The following is a 21,644-nucleotide window of genomic DNA, read 5'->3' as shown; positions in this document are numbered from 1 at the left end:
TTCCCAGGGAATTGGATTATTCCGTTTTCTTTGATTGGAATTCAGAGGCAAATGGGATTCAGAGTGAGATGTAAAGAGCTAAGGTCTTTGTGTTTGAAGGAATATCAAGGCCTTAAAGTGATCAGAGATCACTCCAGTGGAGAAGGGTTCAAATTAGGCACAGAATTACGCCTAACACACACAATTGCATTGGCTCCCACAAATAAACATGACACATAGCTGTGCAGCTAGTTGACTTAATAAAAGCACAATATTATTCATTATAGCAAGTTTTTCATCATGTCATATGAGAATGAGATCTATAAGAATTAGTGCATTCTTTTTATAAGGAATTGATTTGATCATCTAAGATACTTCTACTGCATGATGAAATCAAACTTGGAGTTGGAATTTAAGCATTCCCAAGATGAAAATACTTGGTCTCACATTCTGTCCTTGTGTCAGGCAATAACACTGAACATAAAACACACTCAAAGTGTACTTCAGCTTCTTTGGTAGAATTTCTTTGACACCTGTTAAATTTTAAAGAGCTCTGTGAAAAGCATTTTCTTAACTATTCAACTGGCTCTTGATTCATTTATGTGCATGGAAAAGCTCTGACAGCTTCAAATTGAAAGTACACTACTTACTGAGACTTTTTTCTCTGGTGTTCATTCTCACTCTTCCCTGATAAGGGCCTACTCATCAGTGGATGGTCGATTTGAAATTCTTCTGGGCCAGAACCATGCAGATCTGATCCTGTTGTCCTGAATTTCATTGTCAGTTATTTTGAGGAGGAAAGACGATTGGGCCAAAATGTACTTTTATGATAAATTTCATCTGAAAAGCACGGTACTTTAAGCCCCAATTTGAAAAAGATAAGACCAAATCTGAAAGCTGTGTCTAAATGATGGAAACAACCAGATTTCTACCAGCTTTGCTACTTCAGTCACCTTTACCACTGATGTGAACCACCGAGTGGACAACTGTGTGTAGACTTACCATGCTGATAAAACCCAAAGTACCCAATCAACCATGCCTCAAGAAAGTTAATGGCCACACAGATGCTGAATCCATACACAACAACCTATGATTGTCCCCAGAGGGTCACGTTCTTTACTCTTCTGTGCCATAAAAATTGTCCTCTCCTGAGATGCCTTTCTCTTCTTCACCTGGCTAAGCCCTTTAGAAACCACCACCTCCAGAATGTCTTCTCTGATTGTGATGTACAAAGATCAGGCTCCCCGACACTGTCCTTCCCATAATGCGCTTTAAGCAAACACTCCCAAAGGAATCAGGTAACTTGAACTCCAATCCCTGATTGGTCATCTGTCAGTTTTGTGGCCCTATGCAAGCTTTTGTCCTAGGAAGGATAGGGGTAATGGCAGTGCTTGCCTCATAGCGTGCCTGTGAGAATTAAGGGAAGGATATTTACTTAAAGTATGGAGAAGAAACAACACAGAGCAACATTTGATAAAGATTAGCCTATGGATATTCAATCAGATCCGCTATTTTTCTTTTAATAAATGTAAATTATGTAATGTTACTTAAACTTTTCTGTTGATATTTTGCATGTTATGTTAATACATTCTTTAGAAATTCATTCAATCTAAATATGTAATCTAAATTCACTTGTTAAAACTGTTGAAATGATTTTAGAATGAATGGGACGAAATAATTAGTCAGGACAAGCCCATCTCCAATTTTATTGAGGAAATGAGTGACAATATAAGCTTTGGGTCATGGAAAGTAGCTTCCCTCGCCCAGGAATACATCAGCTCTATAATCTAAGTTTCCTGGGTCTGACTATAAATAACTATATAGACTTCATGACCAGAAAGAATAATATTATTTCTAGTTATTCAAGTCTATTCAGTAGGGGAAAAAATAGAACCACTAGTCATGATAAACCATGCTCAAAGAACTGTTGAGGAGATTTTTTTAAATTATGGGCCCGCAAATATTGTTATTTCTCCTTCTCTGCCTATTGTTTCGGTTTTTCTCACCAAATATCAAGCAAGAAATAATGATAAAAGAAAATTCTCATCTCCTTCATAAGAGAGCTTTAAGATCCAAGAATCTTTATGTCCTTTCTTAAAATGGCTGACAAAGTACTAAGTCAAAATATTTTAAAAAGCAAACAAAAACACAGATGAATCCTAGTGAGATTGTTAAATTCCAAAGACAAAGAGAAAATCCAAAAATTTTCCAAGGGGAAAAGGAAAAGGATTATCTAAAAGAACAAAAATCAGCTTGCCATCATATTTTATACCAATGACTTGGAACGAAAAGATAATTGAGAAATGCTTTTTAAAAGCTAAGAAAAAATGACCTTGAACCTAGGATTTCATACCCAGATAAAATATCAATCCGGTATAAGGAAAGAAAATACAGATATTACACATGCAATGATATATAAACCTGACCACCTAGGCATCTCCTCTGGTTATAGAAAATACAAAATACAAGAGAGGAATTTAAAACAAAGGAGATATTTTTAAAAACTCCAACATGTTGCAAAAGGATAAGAAAAAAAAAGAAACCAGCACTTATAATTAAGTCTAAATTATTTTTTATAACGTGGCTAAGAAGCTCGATGCAATTATTAAGAAATGCCACATGAAACAGAGGAATAGCATTGTAAAAAGCAGTAAATCTAGAAAATCCCAAATGATTTAGTCAAAGTAAAGGAAGTGGGGAAGGAGAGGGAAAAGTGGAAGCATGCTACCAGTCTTGTCATGTTGAGAGGGGAGGAAGAAATTAGAGATTCAGGTTAATTCTCAATGTTGATTAAAATATACAGGTTTAACTGTGTTTATTAAAGTTGTGTGGACGGGTAGCCCAGATTTAACATGTGAAGGTTCTATCTAAGAATGTGACCATGGGAGATATGGCTACGTGGGGGCCATCTCTGGGGACCAACTGCCATGAAGAGAGTCTATCACCCCAACTGATAGTGTATATTCTTTGACCTAGCCACTCTATTTCTAGGAACTTAGCTATAAATTGTTGCACACAGGGACAAAGATTTGTGTGTATTTAGCATTGTGGAACCCAATCCACATGTCCTCCTATGTGAGATTGGTTTATGAAGCATGCAGTTCTTAACGTGGAATATTATGTAGCCATTAAAAAGGATAAAGTGCAATTATTAACACAGACATGGAAAGATAGATTGTTACGTGAAAAATGTGCTGAAGATAGCATGTGTGATATAACCTCTCAGTTGATGAAACTTGACTATTCGGTGTTTATGTGTTTATGCACATTTCTGTTTATAATGCAAAGAAAAAGTGTAACAAGCAAAAGTGGAGAAGTAGAACTGGAGATACGTGGAAAGAAGGATTTTCAATTTTACTAAAAACAACTTTCTAGTCTGGATATTTTCTACAATTAACATGTATTACTTTTGTAATCTTATACGCAAAACAAGAAAAACATACACGTATGAAGTGTATACATAAATACTTTATTGATGGAAAGTGTTGTATTTTATGGTTTGAAAACTACAAATCCAACCTGTTTTGGAGAGGGTGGAGAGATGGAAATCATATAGTTAGACATGGAATACATATTAGATTTTATGTGACAGCAGCAACACGCAGGGAAATCCAGCTGTTGGAAGGAGGGAAGGAGAGAGGAAGGGTGGCTAGCAAGTACCTGAGAAGGGCAAATACTGTCTCACTTGACAGAAAACAGCCTCTTGCAAATCATGACATGACTTACATTTGTCAGAGGCTCCTATTCTGTGAATTTTGGTATATATCTCTGAATAGATTAAGGGTCTCTTCAACTAGACTTTCCATGTGGACCCACCAGCAAAAAAAACTACCAAAGTGAGAGGGAAGCAGATACAGACCGTCAGGGCAGCAATTATTTTACCTTTGGGGAAGTGAAACTATTTTTATACTTTAGTGTAGATAGTGTGGTTTCTTCCTACAAAAAAGTAAGTATGCAGGCACAGTATTTCACATTTGGCTCCATAATGCTACACACACAAAAATGATTTGCCATGGGAAACATGTGACGTGTAAGTCAGTGCAAGCCAGTTGTCCTAGGAAAATGACCCAAAGACAATAGTAGCCAAATGTTTACCCACCTCTCTCTCCACGCTTATGGAACCTCCCTTCTGTGACTAGACACAGGAGATTTAAAAAAAAAAAAAAAAAAAGTTGAAAAGGACATCCTCGGGCTCTCAAGGAGCTGACAGGAGAGTGAAAGTGTCCTCCTAAAATTTGGAAAGTTCTATAACAGAGGTAAATAAAGAGCCTGATGACTTGTTATCCAGTTCTAAGCAAGTTGCTTCATCTATTTGTGCCTCAATTTCCTTATTCACAGAGTAGAAACAATACCTGGGCTACTTCTTACCCGTGTTCTGGCGACCCAGTGAGATAACACACAGAAATCCACACACAAAGTAAGCCATCAGTAAAAGTTAGCTACTATTATTTGGGGGGGGAGGGCGAGGGGGTGTAGCGGGGCGGCAGGATTAGGATGCTAGACTCAGCCTGCCTGGGTTTGAAACTTGGTTGTGGGAACCAACCAGTTATTACATTGTCTTAGGGGTCTCATCCCAAACCGGTAGATGATAAGAGTGTGTCAGAGGCTGCTGTGCAGACCGAATGAGATCAACTAGGAGAAGAGCTTAGATCAGAGACTGGCACCTAAGAATTTGATTAATGTTAGTCATCATCACTATCAAAATGCTTCAAAAGGAAAAAGGAAACAACAATGAACTCTTCCTGAGGATGACAGAAAATGTTCCCAAGAGGAGGTGGTGACAGGAGGGCTGGTCTTGAATAATTAGCAAGAGTGCTCCAAGCAGGGAGGGGGAGGGAGGAACATGGCAGGCCAAAAAAAAAAAAAAACAAAAACAAAAAAAAAAACCAGCAAAACAAAAGGCCTAGAGGATTTGATGATGATGATGGTGATGATACAGCATGTTCTGAGAAAATGGACGAAAACGTCCTATAGGCTCGAAGAAATCTGAACTAAGTTCGGTCAGAAATTATGAGCGGGAAAGCGTCATCAGTGCATCTGGGCTTATTGAAAAACAGAACAGAGCAAGTGTGTGGGGGTGTGAGTAAAACGTAAATAGATCCCCTAGAAAAACAACATCAAAAGGTGGGATGAACTGGCAGGGGCCACCCCAGAAGAAAGCTTAGAGAGGCACAGCTGATGACATCCAAAGAGGAGGAGAAGGGAAAGAGTTTCAATAAGAAGTGGCTGGTCAACCGTGTCGAATGTTGCATAAACGTCAAGTTGGGTGACAAGGAAAAGTGAGGCCATTGAACTGGCTGATTGGAAAGACGCTGGGGAGAACCCGTGTTTAATTGTGGTGTTGGCGGAAGCCAGACTGTAATGGGTTGAGGAATTAATGAGATGTGAAGACACTAAGTATTGACTAAGTACAGACCTCTTTCAAGAAGTTTAGTGATTGAAAAAACAGTAAAAGAAACCGGTCTCATAGAAACTAGACGATGTTAATTTTTAAATGTGCAAGTAAGCAAAATTCACTTTGGGGAAAAAGGGTCAAACTTCTCAGGCATCCAAAAAACTACGGGAAGAAAGGAAAGAAAAAGAACCACAGTACTTGGTTTAAATGGGATTACCGGATTAGAGTCAAGCTGGGAGTGGGGCATAAAGTTGAAAACCCCAAAACTTGAAATGACTAGGAAATTAAGATTCAAAAAAGAAGAGGGAAAAGGGGAGAGTGAGGATAATCTAGTGGTTTTTGCTGAAAGAGGACAAGGCAAGCTTGAAGTGCCACATAAGAAGGTTTCAGGACAAAACACAGAACATACTAGAATAACAAAAAGGACTGCTAGGCGATATGAACGGTGGAATTTTGGAATGAAAGAGAATACTGGATTTTTTTTTTCTGGAATATCTAGAAAAATCTGCCTTGGAATGTTTCAATCAGCTCTTGGATCAGAGACCAATTTTTTTTTTGGAAAATATGACCAGACTCTCTGCTCTGCGTGGTTCCCAAGTCCCACATCTGTCGAACAAGGAAGGTTGGTTTTAAGTCCCACCAACTTTGAACGTTATGAAATTTAATGATTCTCTCCTTTGCATTTCTTCCCTTTTCACAGGAACACAACACTGATGCCCTATCTTCCTAACCATATTGTTGGCCCCAATTTTGTTTTGGTGTCCTTCTTTTGTCTAAAAGGAGTTAGAAAATGTGTTAAAAGATAAGACAGTTGAGGACACTCTGGGTGAGGCCAATTCTTATCCAATCAGAAAGCTCTTATGTGGAAAACACCCCTCACCTAAACTGAGCCTACTGGTTCCAAATAAACATTTTAATGAAACATTCTGTAAATAAGAACTGGTTCTTAAGTGAAGAAATGCCTGCCTACATCCCGGTACAGCCGTGAATTCCTTCCGGAAACATTTTCTTGTTGTTATGTAAATACAACCTAAATGGGGCTGTTAGAGATAATTGCTGATAGTCTCCAAACCTAGTTCACTTGGAGAGAATAAAAAAGATGACAATAATTAAGAGGAGATACAGAGGCAAAGGAGGAAGGGCCAGATGACTTGTAACAACCAAATGTCTCTTTTGTAGGCCAGAGACTTTGAGAAATTATTTTTATACCTGGTTTCTATTTCTCTTTCTATTCTGGTTGCTTAGTAGACAGATGATTTCTCAGGATCTTTCTGAGCACTTTCGTGTGTAGATATGTGTGTCAGAATGCCTTTTGCATCTTGAAAGTAAATGTGGACAAAACTCATATCTCAGACACGCTAAGGTTTAAATTGTGATAAGGTAATTTTTAGAGATGCCACATTTTATTCTTAGAACATTTTAATCTCTTCTCCCCATATTCTATGTTGCTAACTTCGTAGAAAAAGAACGAAAGACTTGGCTTCTGATCAGCCTCGTAGCAAAGGAGTAGAGGCCTTACCCGGGAACTCACGATTTGGCAAATTATGTGTGGCTTCACTGTTGATGGGATGGCCGGTATATGCATAGACCCCACACGAGACTTGGTGTTTCACACCAGAGGAGGTAGATGAGCCTCCAGGTTAAAAGGGTCTGCAGGCTGCCCTGTAAAGCACCAGAGCCACTCCAACATTACCCCATTCCATGACCGGAGCTCTCTTACAGTTCCCATCATCAGCCAGCACTCCTAGAAGGAAAGGCTCCTGGGTATAAGACAGGGCTCTCTCTAAACCATTTGAGTTACTCTGTTTTTCACTGCCCTTCCTGAAAAAAAAAAAAAAAAAAAAATCATGTTTAACAAGCACCGCAGAAAAAGAAAACAACCCGCAAGAGGACAGTGCTGTAACATACCATCCTGCAGAATTTTCAATTCTGGCCAAGACTCTAGTGTTTGTTTTGCGTCCGACTTGCCAGGAGACCTTAAACCACCAGGAAAACATCTCGGTGCCTTAGTTTACCTCTCCATGAAATATTTGCCTATTCCTCAGGGTTGTGAAACAAAATGTCCTCAGTGTTGTGAACTTCCATGTTTGCATAATCTGTTCCCTAGCATTTAGTCTGCTGAACTAATCCAGATGGAAACATGCAGCAAAATCAGAATTCAAATGAACCAGGTGGAAGCGAGTTACTATTATTGTGTTATGAATGAGGCTGTATCCAACTGAGTTACATTAGCAAAGAACAGCAGCCCGAATCACCTCCGTGAGATGTTGCAGTTTCTGGTGGGAGTTTTTGTTTGTTATTCTTGCCGAGTGAATCCTTAACAGAATACCCTTGGGAGACCAGTGTGAGACAAAGCAGGTTTGGGCTTTAATTTTTCTTACATGCCGATTAGGGGAGAGAGTTTGAATCCAAAAGGATGTCATTGAGCGCAAACACAACCTTGGAGCGGGGCCCATTGGGCATGAATCTCAGGGGCTATTAATCCACAACCTTCAATTTGTAAATGTGCAGGAGACTGAGTCAGTAGGAAAAAAAAAATAATTTTAAACATCTGTGGTATTCTTTCTGTTCCAGATTAATTACACTGCTTGTTTGTTGATGCTGACCAGAATTTTCAATCTTCTGATGCTATGCTTGGAACGTCACAAGTATTTTTCTATTTGCTTATCACTTAAGTCCCATGAAACTTTCTCTCTGCCCCGGTCTGTCTTTCATAATTTATTGTAGGTCCTGATTTTGTTCTTTTGCTCACCTGCCCTAGACTTCTTTTTCCTTTTACGCTGAGCAATATGCAGCTCCTTTTTGTCAAGTATTTATTATTACCTTGAAGAGATACCTTGTTAATACACAGTCCCACACACATACACATCATTCAATCAAAATGATGATATAAGTGAAAATCCAAACATGCTGTTGAATCATTTCGAGAGGCTGATAATTATTTTCAATCAGCTAGGATTGCTCTGCCAGTTCACAGAATTATTAATGAGAGCCAAATTTGTTAATAGATTGTGAGGAGCCCTTTTTTGTGAGTAGAAGATACCAGGACGGTCATTCTAGAAGCTGCTATCCAGCTTTTATGTGGTACCCTCGTGAAACCCATTCTCTCCTGAGTTAACCAAGAGCCCGACTGCTAAAATCCCCATCCTATGATCCATGAAGACACTTTGCCTGAGCTGAATCACTGGCAGCTGTAAATAGAGACAAATCGCAGAAGTTTTTGTTTTGTTTTGTTTTGTTTTTTCCTAAAATAGTCCAATTTGTAACTGAGAAATGGGCGGGTCTTTGGTGGGAGGCAAGGGGGGGAGGCGGGGAGCAGGTGTAAAGCAGCCATAATGCTCACCTCCGCCTCCAACCTACCTTGATGGTCATTCTCCCCTCTCTTTCCCCTCCCCCACAACCAATGTCCCATGAGAAGTCTGACCCCAAGATGACCAGAGAGCCCTTGTTTAGGGACTCAAGCTCCCTTCCCTCACTCTTGGCCCTAAGAGCTTCTCCTTAAACCCCAGCCAGCTCCCTTGATCTTCCTTTCCTCTTGGCCAAACACTCAAGATCTTGGCCAGCTTTGGTTTCTTTTTAACCCTGCTATGATCTACTCTATTCCCTGGAGTTTTCTCTCTTCAGGCCAAGGCACACAACAGCTCACTTCTTGCCTCCTCCTAATGATAACCCCACAGCTCTTTTCATCTTGTGGGTTTTACTGAGAATCAACAAGGAGAAAAGAGAAACAAAAGAATCCACATGGAAGAAATGTAACTGTATAAGAAGTCTTATATAATTGCTTCATTCAATAATAACCATTTACTGATCATTTCCTACCTGTTGAGCACTGCCTTCTAGAATCTAATAGTTATTGCTTCTGGGCCATGCTTCCGGGATGATCTTGGAGGCCCCACTGGCCACCTACTTCCCTTGGCAAATAGTTCACTAACCTCTCCTTCTCTCAACAGGACAAAATAAAAAGTGGACCGGGCTCTCAGTAATTTTTATCTCTCTATAGCTCTTCAGGTGGATAGCATATGCATCATTGGTCTCTTACCCTAGAGATAGTAAGATCATAACATAACAGAAGTTAAATTTAATTAACACACACACACAGCAACTCTAATAATAGTGGAATTCTTTGACATTGAGACTATTCTGAAGACTTCAGAATATGTCTTCATTTTCTCGTACTCATCCCACCGGATCCCCTCCAACTATTGTGTTTTGACTAATGAGAGCTTTCTGCTGGATTCTAATAATTCAGCATGTATCTAGTGACGTGCTCATAAACTGGATCTCTGAAAAGGACAACTATACAAAAAGCCCTGACTCACAGCGTTTGCCGATTTCTGTGATATAAACATTTCCTCTTGGTCAATTTCAAGCTACCAGTGATCTAGTAGCTAGCTGGCAAGAGCTCTTTCAAGGCAGTTAGAACCAGTTCTAGCACACCACTTACTTTTCCAGTCTTTTCCTTTATCAAAACTTGTTCTCTGCCTCCCCTCCAAAAGACTGCTTCGGAATTGCTTTTCATTTGCAAAAGCTATATAGTAAGTAAATCCCAGCAAAATATGAATGACTGAATGAAAAAGTCTCCACGTTTTTACCCTGCCAATGCCACGGGACTCATCATGGAGCCCTCCTGGAAGAGCGCCTCAACCCAATGGATGAAATCTACTGTCAACATTGGTGGGGCCTCTAGGTAAAGGGTGCGTCCCTCAGTGGCAGGGCAAGGAGGCACAGAGGAGCGCCAGTGTGGGCACAAGGTAGCTAAGAGCACGGATTCCTAAACCACGATGCCAAGGTTTGTGACATTGAACAAATCACCTGACCTTTCTGTGCCTTAGTTCTTCATTTGAGAAATGAGGAAGTAATACTGTATATCATGAATCTAAGCTGTCGTTTATTATAAAACATACCATTATTTTATGTTCCATTAAGAAATTTTAAAATCCTGTGATGCCTGGTGGCTCAAGCGGTCAAGCATCTGACTCTAGATTTTGGCTTAGGTCATGATCTCATCGTTCATGAGTTCAAGCCCCGTATTAGGTTCTACACTGTCAGTGTAGAGCCTGGTTGGGATTCTCTCTCTCTCCCTCTCTCTGCCCCTCCTCAGCGTGCTCTCTCTCTCTCTCTCTCCCTCTCTCTCTATATATATACCTCAAAGTAAATAAAAAAACTTTTAAAAAAATTTTTTAAAGAGAAATTTAAAATCCTGCCAATTAAGCCATGACATGTCATTAAAAGTAAGACACATCCCAATGTCACATATGCTAAAATGTGAGAGAAAACTATGTTTTAGAGTCAATGAATGACGGTAGTACCCTCCTCACAGAGTTGTTGGAAAGATTAAATGAGGGGCACCTGGGTGGCTCAGTCAGTTAAGCGGCCGACTTCGGCTCAGGCCATGATCTCGCGGTCCGTGAGTTCGAGCCCCAGGTCGGGCTCTGTGCTGACAGCTCAGAGCCTGGAGCCTGTTTCAGATTCTGTGTCTCCCTCTCTCTGACCCTCCCCCATTCATGCTCTGTCCTCTGTCTCAAAAATAAACGTTAAAAAAAAATTTAAAAAGAAAGATTAAATGAGCTGATATATGTTCAGAAGAGGGCCTGGCATGTTGTAGGAACTATGACTTTGCAATTATAGAATTTGCTATTATAGTATCATCATTACGGCAAAAACATCAGTGAAAATAAAAAAGATGCAAAATATCTGACTCAAACATTAAAACTTCAGATTTCCTCTCGAGACTACATATGAACTCAAGTGGTTCTATAGTAGCATTTTTTGAATTACTTTTCTCATAACCACATGAGCGTCAGGGACAGCAATAGAGAAGATCTAAAAGTGAGAGCAAGGGTGGGGTGAAGGCCAAGTGAAAGAAACTCAGTCACCACAGTCAACACTGAACCAAAGCAGCTCCATTTTTATCAGCTGAATGCGTTGGAGTTGAACGTAAGGTTTCATTTTAATTGTATTCCTGTGCTTAAATATACATATACAGTAAAACCTTGGTTTGCAAGCATAATTCGATGCAGAAATATGTTTGTAATCCAAAGCACTTGTATATCAAATTTCCCCGTAAGAAATAATGGAAACTCAGATAATTCGTTCCACAATCCAAAAATATTCACATAAAAATTATACTGAAATATAATACAAAATAATAAAGAAAATACAAAATATAAAGAAAAATAAATAACCTGCACTTACCTTTGAAAACTTTCATAGCTGGTGTGAGGGAGACAAGAGAGAGGAAGGTTATTATGCAGGACAACTTTCACTGTCACTAATGGATGTTGACTATAGTACAGTATTAATAAACTCTGGTCATATACTGTATTTAATGTAACAGGCAATACAGCAGCAGAGGAAAGGGTCTATATTTGCAGGCAGCCTGACCTAGGGTAAAACAAAGCATTCCTAAGCTCGCTCTGGTATGAAAAAGCAAAGGACTGTCCGTAGGTGCTTTGAAGTGACAAAAAATACGAGTGCCAGTTGTGGGCACCTTTCAATGTTCTGAAAAATCACTGATTTCTGCCAAACACCCTGGCCTGAGACCACGCATGTGAACAAGGGAGACAATCACCCACAATCCCACAGAGAGAGAGAGAGAGAGAGGGATGGAGGGAGCGAGAGAATGAAAGAGAAAACCATTGGGTCAGTTGTAATCATGTGATGCTTGCATCACGTACCACTCGCATTGCAAGACATCGCTCATGTACCGAGTTAAAATGTTTGAGAAATGTTTGCTCGTCTTGCGGAACGCTCACAGAACAAGTTGCTCACAAGCCAAGGTTTTACTGTACAGTTGTGTCCAGCCAGCTTACAGAACACTTGCCTGCCCCTCCCCACCACTCCGGGTAGGTAGCAACCTTGGCCGCTGCACGGGGATGATCTTCTCCAATCGTAAGCCAATTCGCGCTCAAAGCCATGCATCTCTGAGTCCAGAAAGTGATCTTCTTGTTCAGCAGGCAGGCGCAGACCCCTTCCCTTCTCTGCAGCAGCCTACACTGCCCCTTCTGACAGTGCCCTCCACCCTATCACATCCATCACCCCTAGGACATTCCTGTCCTGACCGGAGCTGTTTAAATTTTCAAGTCCAGTAAGCAAGGGCTGTAGCAAGAAATTTAAATACGATAGCAAAGTTTATACCCTAAACATCTCTCTAGCGGTTCCCTTAGCAACAGCCCTTACTTTTTAGGGCTCACCTTGGCTACACACCGTTTTAGCGATCGTTTGTCAGACTGATTTCCAAAACAGCTCCTGTCCTTCTCACAACCAAATATTCTAAGCAGCAGTTGAAGTAGAAAACATAACACATTTTTGAGCGGAGGTCTAAAATCTCCTTAAAAGTACAGCCTCCCTCAAGAGCCAGGTCCAGATTAAAATATATATAAATCTAAAATATATATATATAAATATCAGATTTATATATATATGTAAAGATTAAAATATATATAAATCTAATATATATATGGGGAAAAACAAATTACAAAAGCCAATGTACTGTGATTCCAACTATATAACAAATGTACATAGATATAAAGAACAATATCTGGAAATGAAAATAGTCATCTTGAAGTATTGTAGAAGTGGGAGATTAAAGAATAATTTTATATTCCTGTTTCATCCTGTTAGATTTGTCCTTTATTTAAAATGTCAAAACACCTCTCACACATTCATTCAACAAACATTTGTTGTACACATACCTGTGTTTACCTTGGTGTCCTTCACCCCGTCCTCAGGTTTTCTGCACTTGCCTTATGTCCCCAGGTTTTTAAGTCCTTCCATATCTGTGCCTGGGGTGTATATGCTTGACCTATACCATCAGACTCTTTGATCGCAAAACAGTGTCTATTTTTACCCTGCAAACCTTAGCTATTTCCCTCCCATGGATACTGTCTACTTGAGTTATGTAAAACGAATACAAGGTCCAAGTTCAGGTAACATACCATATGAGTTACAGAAAAGCCTTTTCCCAACTGGGGCCGGTATTCCCTAGGACGATATAAAGAACATGTGAACTCCAGGGCCGCTGTTTGCAAAGGGATGCTGGTATTTGTTTAGGATAAGAATAGTGTATCAATCAAAGTTCAGTTAGAGAAACAAAACTGCCATAAACGATGTAGAATAGGCACTTATTAGGGGGGCTAAGCTTCACACGAGAATGGGAGCTGCTGGGAAAGTGTTTGCAAGTGGCTTCCGCGGCTGGCATTGTGCGGGAGTTGGCCGTCGGCCTGGGTCAGCGGTCGGGAAGGAGAATAAGACATGAAACGAGGTAGAGCAAGGACAAATTAGAACCTGAGACAATAAGCGGGAACCCACGAGGACAAACTGGAACTCACATCTGTCTTTCATCACCCTCCGTGTCAGTGATGACGTGATCTGCATGGAAAAGCCAAGGCAATTTACCATGTAGTTGCATGGAGGCTGAACTCCACGTCCATGGCTGGGGACTCTTGCTGGAGGAGCTGTGGCCTTGGGGGGTCCGCAAGGTGAGCAAGCAAATCAGCACAGAGCAACATCGACAAGAAAGACCTACCATGGTGCCTGGAGTTGCACACCCGCCATCAGTGTGCAAAGTCTGTTGCTTCACTTTTGCCTTTCTTTAAATGTATCTTACGCTCAGGACCCTGGAACCATACAGGAAAGGGACCATGGGAAAGATCATTCCAGCTTAGCGATTGAACAAAGCTACACCATAGACCCCTCCACTTCCCTCCCTGGGAGGAGTTTGTAGAAACAAATTGCTTTAACAGTTCTAAACCCAGTTTAATCCCAGTCTTGGCACCCAATCTGGAAGCCCTGGAATTTCTAGAGGTCTCATTCTCACACCTCAATTTAAGAATGGAAAAGTCAACGCAATGGGAGATCCTTATAGAAAAGGGATACAAATAAAGTATTTCAAATTGGGAACTCTCTGAAATCATACTAATGTTCATGTCTTCTGCTGCATTACAAACAACTACAATTGTTCCCCCTTATCCACAAGAGACACCTTCCAAAATGGAAGCCAGTGGATGCCTAAAACAACCCTATCTATACTATGTTTTTTTCTTGTACATACATACCTATGATAATGTTTAATTTATAAATTAGGCATAGTAAGAGATTAACAGCAATAATAATAAAACAGAACAAATATCTCTAAATATTTTAGTGTACTGTATTTACCCTTCTTCTTGTGATGATGTGGGATGATAAAATGCCTATGTGACCAGATGAGGTGAAGTGAATGATGTAAGCATTGTGACATAGTTTCAGGCTGCTACTGACTTTCTGACAATGTGTCAAAAAGAGGACCACCTGCTTCTGGACCAACGTTGGCCGAGAGTAATAGAAACTGTGGGACCACGTAAAGCAAACCAGGGACAAGAGAGAAACTATTGTAACAATAATGTACCAAAGAATTTTCCAAATGCCTTAATCCTCTCTGTCCCCTTCCAAAAGAAAAAGAAAAAGAAACACAGAAAATCAGGGGCTGACGGAGCAGGTTGATCTTTGTATGAGAAACCATTCGTGCGTTCGTTACAAAAAGCAGCAACGGAACATTGACGGAGTACCTAACTAGTCCCTCTCACAGGCTAAACCGATCAGTGTTCTACGTGAGGATGTCTTGAGGGAGGATTGGGACAAGGGTCAGAATCGGTTCTCAGTATGCGTGAACAGACAGCTGCTATGCAACAGCCTTGCACCTAAACAAATCGCTGGCCCCTGGCCCTGAACCTGAGCATAGCCAAGGACAGGCGCGGGCAACTGACACAAGGAACATGCTCGCCGAGATAAGACAGCTTCTGCAGAAGCCCCACTACCAGAGTACTTCTGAGACCCTTAGATTACAAATTATGTACAAATATTCATCAAAAAGAGCACCCAAGTAAAAGCATCGTGATCATCATCTCCAGTGTCATCATCGCTGTCATGGCGACTACTCACAACGTGACCTGCAAATAGCAGGACATTTATCCTACACGGACATGGAGTGCAACCAAACATCTATGTGGGCTAAGCCAGCTGCAGGTCACAGACCCAGTCAATAGACGCCGAATGACTGGATGAGGGCCAGAAAATTCTCTACTTTTATTTTTTCCACTCGGTAGCATAAGAACACTGCACCACACTGGTAAAGACCACTGCTGTGCCTCTTCCCTTTCCGAAAGGCAGGCTGGACATCATTATTTTGGAAACATGACATTTTTTGCATTCATGAGTTGGGCTGGGTTTTGTTTTGCTGGGGTTGGTTCCCATATAATGATTCTTCACATACACCTGACTAACCACCTGTCAAATTAAAAGTCAGGGGCCTCCCGTCAGGAATTTTGAGCATTTATTTTCTCCACCACAGAGGCCGCATCAGGAGTTACCTGTTAGAACCAGCTGGATCACCACAGTGGATTGCATGTTCACTATTGCCCCATGGTCCTTTCCACCACTTGTAAGAGTCCAGGCAGATTCCTGAGAAGTCTGATTCCATGGGGGGATGTTTAGCTGAAGTCGGTTGAGAAAATGGTGTCATCCCTCCCCCCTTTGGACACACTGTCACGATAACATCCATCCTAATTAAGTTTCAGTAAGGTTTATTTGACTGTATCTGTTTTTATTCTAAAACAGCTAATCAGAGCCCTAAACTGCTGTGGATCATACATTGTCCTATGCAAGTTAATTGGTAATACCAAAAATGTGCCCAATCATGGATCTTTACCAGATATTAAAGAAATATAATCATGGCGCCCGGTGTCGCGATCAGTTGAACGTCCAACTTCGCTCTGGTCGTGATCTTGCTCTTCCTGAGTTTGGGCCTCAAGACATCCTCTCTGCTGTCAGCACAGGGTCCACTTCAGGATCCTCTGTCCCTCTCTCCCTCTGCCCTTCCCCTGCTGCGCTTGCTCTCTCCCTCTCTCTCGAAAATAAACATATATATACATATATATATGTGTATATATATATATATATACATGTATATATATATATGTGTGTGTGCAGCTGTATTGAGACATTCATATAAACTCTAGTCAGCACATTTTGGTTTCTTAGTTATTCCTCCATGGCAAACCAAAAGGTACTAAATGTGTGTAAGGTAAGTGGTAACAATTCTTCAAGTTAAGTGAAACTCCAGTCTTTTCAATATTTCACTAACCTATAAGCAGCTGACTTTAAATTCATCTCATTTTTATTAATGATTATGGTGATATATAAAATTATGCTCATCCGTATAAAATAGATATATTTACCTCATCAGTATTTTATACATTTATTTATACATTTCACAAAATACAAGTACCCACTTAATAGCTTTTCCTGCTAGGCTTCACTAGAGAATAAAAATTCTATTTTTGAAAAGTGATATGTGTTTATTGGTCCTTTCCTCTAGCCTCATAGTTCTCAGGAAAAAAAAAAAATTATCCTCAGTAATAAAACATAAATATTCAGAATTTGAAGACATATGACAATGAAGCAATGATCACATTTGTATTCATTAAATATAATAAAAATGTAATATACGCCATCACTACGAATTTGCTATAGACCAGGAGCTGTGCTAAGCACATTATGTCTGTTATCTCTTCTAATCCTCCTAACACTCCTATATATAAGTGCTATTGGCATTAGACCCATTTCATGCATGAATAACGTAAGATATAGGGGAAGAGAAATACTCAAGCCTACCCTGATTGTAAGCCATAGAGCTGGGATTTCAGCCACAGTTCTGACTCTAGAGCCTGAGCTCTTGGCAACCCAGCTACGTCAGTGATGAACGAGTGATCTTAACTTGTAGGGGTCATGGATCACTCTGAGATTCTGATTAAAGTTATGAAAACTCTCCTCGGAAAAATGCATATCTCTCTCTCTCTCTCTCTCTCTCTCTCTCTCTCTCGTGGCCAGAGCAGTAAATGAGAATTAAGGAGTCCTGCCTTAAGGGTGTCTGTGTCAGTTTCTTCTAGGTACCAAAAGGAAATGAGGGAGGGATGGTTGTTGTAAGGATACACACCACAGAAATAAGAACAGGAACTATGGTAGGACCAGAACTTTCTGAGCAAAAAATTGGGTCAGAAGATTGTGCAGGTCCCAGACAGCCATCCAGATCCCAGCAGCAGGAGCGTGTGGGTTTGCGCCCCCGCCCCCAACCCCGACGGTGGTCTTTCTCTCCTTGTTCACGCTTTTCTCTTCTTTCCGAGCTGCTTGTTCTTTACTCCAGATCGCTTACCTCATCCTTGAGAAACTTCCGTGTGTAAGTATAACCTCTTAATTTTTGCAAACTCCAGTTTCTGCTTCCTCCTAACTCAGGTTACCCTGACACCTCACAGTTCTGACTTGACCTCAAGGCTTGGGTCTTTTTCAGCCTCCGATTCCACCAGTGGAACGAGTAGCGTTGTTGCCCCAATCTTTCAGTATTTCCCAGTTCAAGAGACTGACGGCAGCTCATGTCTGTTGCATGAAGTCATGCCACGGGTGTTTAAGCAGCCTTAAATTTGGCTGTGATTGTGCCACATGCCCCCTTAATCCAGTCAGCTGCGGCTGGTGGCAGAGAGGGTAGGACTCCTCTAAGGGACCAGATACATCCCTGCCAGGCATGCTTTCCTCATTAGAAGATGTGGGGTGGGGAATTTCCTATAGACACCCAGGGATAAACTGTAGGACAGACCCTCAGGATAGGTTGCCGTGGCACATGCCAATACAACTTCCCACACTTCAGACTGGGTCCATCTACTGGTGCAATAGAAGTCTATGCTACGGATGCAAGGCCAGAGACTAGGGGAAAACATCTGCATCTGACCCCAGTCAGGTGTGCCCGTCAGTTGAGTGCCGTCCAGGATACGTGCGTCAAGAGATTTTTGTGTCACGCTTCAGGAAACATCATACTTCCCAGTATTTTCACTGGTTGCTCACTGAGCTTTTTCAGGAGGAAGGAGCTTAAAGGGCACTGTGACACATGCAGTACAATAGAGCTACAGAGTTAGACACCATCCTAAGCATGAGCTGATCTACCCACGTCATCCGTAAAGAGGGAGGCCGAGCCCGAGAGGAGCTACGTGCTAGGAGAGAAGCACACAGACAGTTGGTGGCGAGGCCCCAATTACAGGCCACTTCTCCCTTTATCTTCCCTGTCCCGTCAGCCACATTGGCTCTTCATTCTCTCACTGTCATTGAGCACTACCATTCTGTAGCAAAATAGAAAAAGAGAAAAGCCTATAAAACATCTCCTGCGGTAAAGATTCCATTCCAAGTTGTGTATATCTATAGAGTCCCTGTGACCATAAATATATGATTTATTGGAAATAATCCCAGATTAGAAGACTCACTCCGTCACTCAGACATGTGAGTTAACCTCTATTTCTTCTTCTGAGATATGGCTATTCATTATGCACTCATCATTTATCTAAAAAACATTAACTGGGGGTCTGCTATATTTCAGGCTCTGCACGTAAAATCATGTAGAACAATTGGTTTGTTCCTCAAAGAGCTTTCCACTCCAGCAGGGGAATGAATGCAAGAGACCTGCTACCCCCAAGGGATTATGGATACATGCAAAGGAGGAACGGGCGACCATCTTGTGGCTGGAAAGGGGTCAGGAAAAGCTTGCCAGAGAGACACTTGACATGTGAAGGCAAAGGAAGGGGAGCAGTTAGCCAACCAGGGCAGGGGGGCTGGGTAGGCAGACAAGGGAGAGCATAGCACATCTGGGGAAGGCAAGCAGGATGACTAAGAGCTCAAGGGGCAGTTAGGATGGGAATGACAAGAGATGAGGCTGGCCAGTAAGGAGGGGTCCTGTGACAAAGAACTTCGCATGCCATCGTCTCTGTTTACCTGTTGGCCATGAGTTATACAGCCATATTTTTATTTTACAACACTTACTGTAACAGCTATATGGAGAATGTGTATCAAGAGCTGAAGCCTGGAAGAATGGAAATGAGTTAGGAACCTGCTGCCATCATTGAGAAGAGTGATGATGGTGTCCTGGCTCAGGGCAGTGGCAAGGGGACGAGAGAGGAGTGGGCATGTTCTAGAGATTTTTAAAACATATCACCTAAAGGGCCTGGAGATTGATTGTAAGCCAAGGGAAGCAAGGGCTGTGCACAGCGGGAGGGGGAGCGTGTGGGAAGGGAGGGAGGAGCAGGAGAAGGGGAGGAGAAGGGGACGTCGCAGTGTGGTCCTGACTTGGGTGGGGGGATGGGCACTAAGAGGTTTCATTTGGGACATTTAACCATTTGACGAGGTTCTGATGAAACAAACAGTCAAGCATAACGTTCCTGTAGAGAACTGGACAGGAGATCCAGAGTTCAGCAGAGAGCTTGGCTGAGGATATAACCATCAAAATATACGGCTAAGTAGTACTCAAAACAAAGAGGAGGGAGGTCTATCCGAGTTATCCCAGAAGCTTTCGCCAACTGCACGCACCAATCCCTTGAAGTTCTCCAATGCCTTCCCTCCCCAGCCCTCCCCCTGGGCTCTCCTCTCTAGTTCTTGAGCATGTCAGCCATGAGTAGAGTAAATCACTAGTGTATAAAGTGAAGGAGAAGACATCGGGAGAAGCACTCTTAGAGACACTGACATTTAAGGGATGAGTTAAAGGAAAAGAACAGGGATCGATCCCGAGGAGCATCCAGGGAGATGGACAGAGCAAAATCTCACAGAAGCCAGGAGAGGAGAGGATGTCACAAAGAAGGGTGTGGCCAATCGTGTCAAACAGGGCAGAGAGGTAATGTGAAATCGACTCCAAAAGTGTTCAGGCTTTCTGCAGGGCCCCACAGAGCTGTGACAAGTACCACATAAGCATATGTATATGAAGGCACTTTCTAAAATATAAAATAGTATACAACAGTATACGCAAAGCCTAACCCTAACTCGATCCGACAACCCTGGGATCATGACCTGAGCCGAAACTAAGAGTCAGACGCTCAACAGACTGAGCCACCCAGGCACTCCAACATAAGCAGTTATTATTGTAACTTAAGACTCAACTCAGTTCCCACTGACTCCAGGAGTCCCTCCCTGGACCCTCCAGGCCATTCTCCCCAGGTTCCTTCAACACCTGGCCTGTGCCCAGGGCAGAGGCTGTGTTTAGTTGACCTGAACTCAGCACTAGAGCAGTGCTCAGTCTACAGAAGACAGAATGAATGGATAGCTAGGATGGAGGCATTCATTCCCTGATTCTCTTCAACACAGAAGATCCAAGTTCAAATTGCTTTTTTAAAAAATAGAATCTAGGGGCGCCTGGGTGGCTCAGTCAGTTGAGCGTCCGACTTTGGCTCAGGTCATGATCTCACGGTCCGTGAGTTCAAGCCCCGCATCGGGCTCTGTGCTGACAGCTCAGAGCCTGGAGCCTGCTTCCGATTCTGTGTCTCCCTCTCTCTCTGCCCCTCCCCCGCTCGTGCTCTGTCTCTCTCTCTCTGTGTCAAAAATAAATAAACATCAAATTTTTTTTTTTTTTTTAATACAGAATCTAGGAGCTCCTGGGTGTCTCAGTGGGTTAAGCCTCCGACTCTTGATTTCGGCTCAGGTCATGATCTCAGGCTTCCTGGGATCCAGCCCGGAGCTGGGCTCCACACTGACAGCACAGAGCCTGCTGAGGATCTCTCTCCCTCTCTCTTTGCCCCTCCTCCCATGCGCTCGCATGCTCGCCCTTTCTTTGTCTCTCTCTCTCTCTCAAAATAAATAAAAATAAAAATAAATAGAATCTAATATATTTATTTCTTCTTCCCAGCATATCTTTGTTTTTGTTTTATTTTATGCCCTCACAGTTTAGAAAAAAAACTAATCAGCTCCTTATAGTTATCAAAAAGATACATTAAAAATTATTCCCCATAGAAAATAATTATTTCCTACAGAAAAAAAAGATACATAAAAAATATTTCCTCCCTCTGATAACTCCCTTTCTACTGGGTGCCTTGTATGTCTCCAGAGCCCATGTCTGTTGTCTGATCTCTAGCATGTTCATATCCAAATCAATCTGAGCTAATTTTGCAAGTAAAATGTTTGGAGAACTCACCCTAAGCACTTTCCTAAATTCTAAACATTTAACATCTGCTTGGCTGGACTCAGTTCCTAGTCTTCTTAGTCTACTTAAATCCACCAATTTGACTTGTCATAATTTATCATTTCAAACTCTGTATTATTTATTGCCCATGATTACATTATCACAGGTGTTCGGTACTATTTATGTTTCCCTCAGTTTTCCCTATATTCTCTTGTGAAATCATCATACCCAATCTATCAGGGGGTCATTTCTACTCTTCCTCCAGATTCTGCAACCTTGTTTCTGACTCTCCCTCCTAGATCTCATGTG

This window comes from Panthera tigris, chromosome B2 (assembly GCF_018350195.1).
Source record: "Panthera tigris isolate Pti1 chromosome B2, P.tigris_Pti1_mat1.1, whole genome shotgun sequence".
In the NCBI taxonomy this organism is placed as follows: Eukaryota; Metazoa; Chordata; class Mammalia; order Carnivora; family Felidae; genus Panthera; species Panthera tigris.
The sequence above is the reverse complement of the archived record's forward strand: the minus strand, read 5'-3'. Positions refer to the sequence as shown.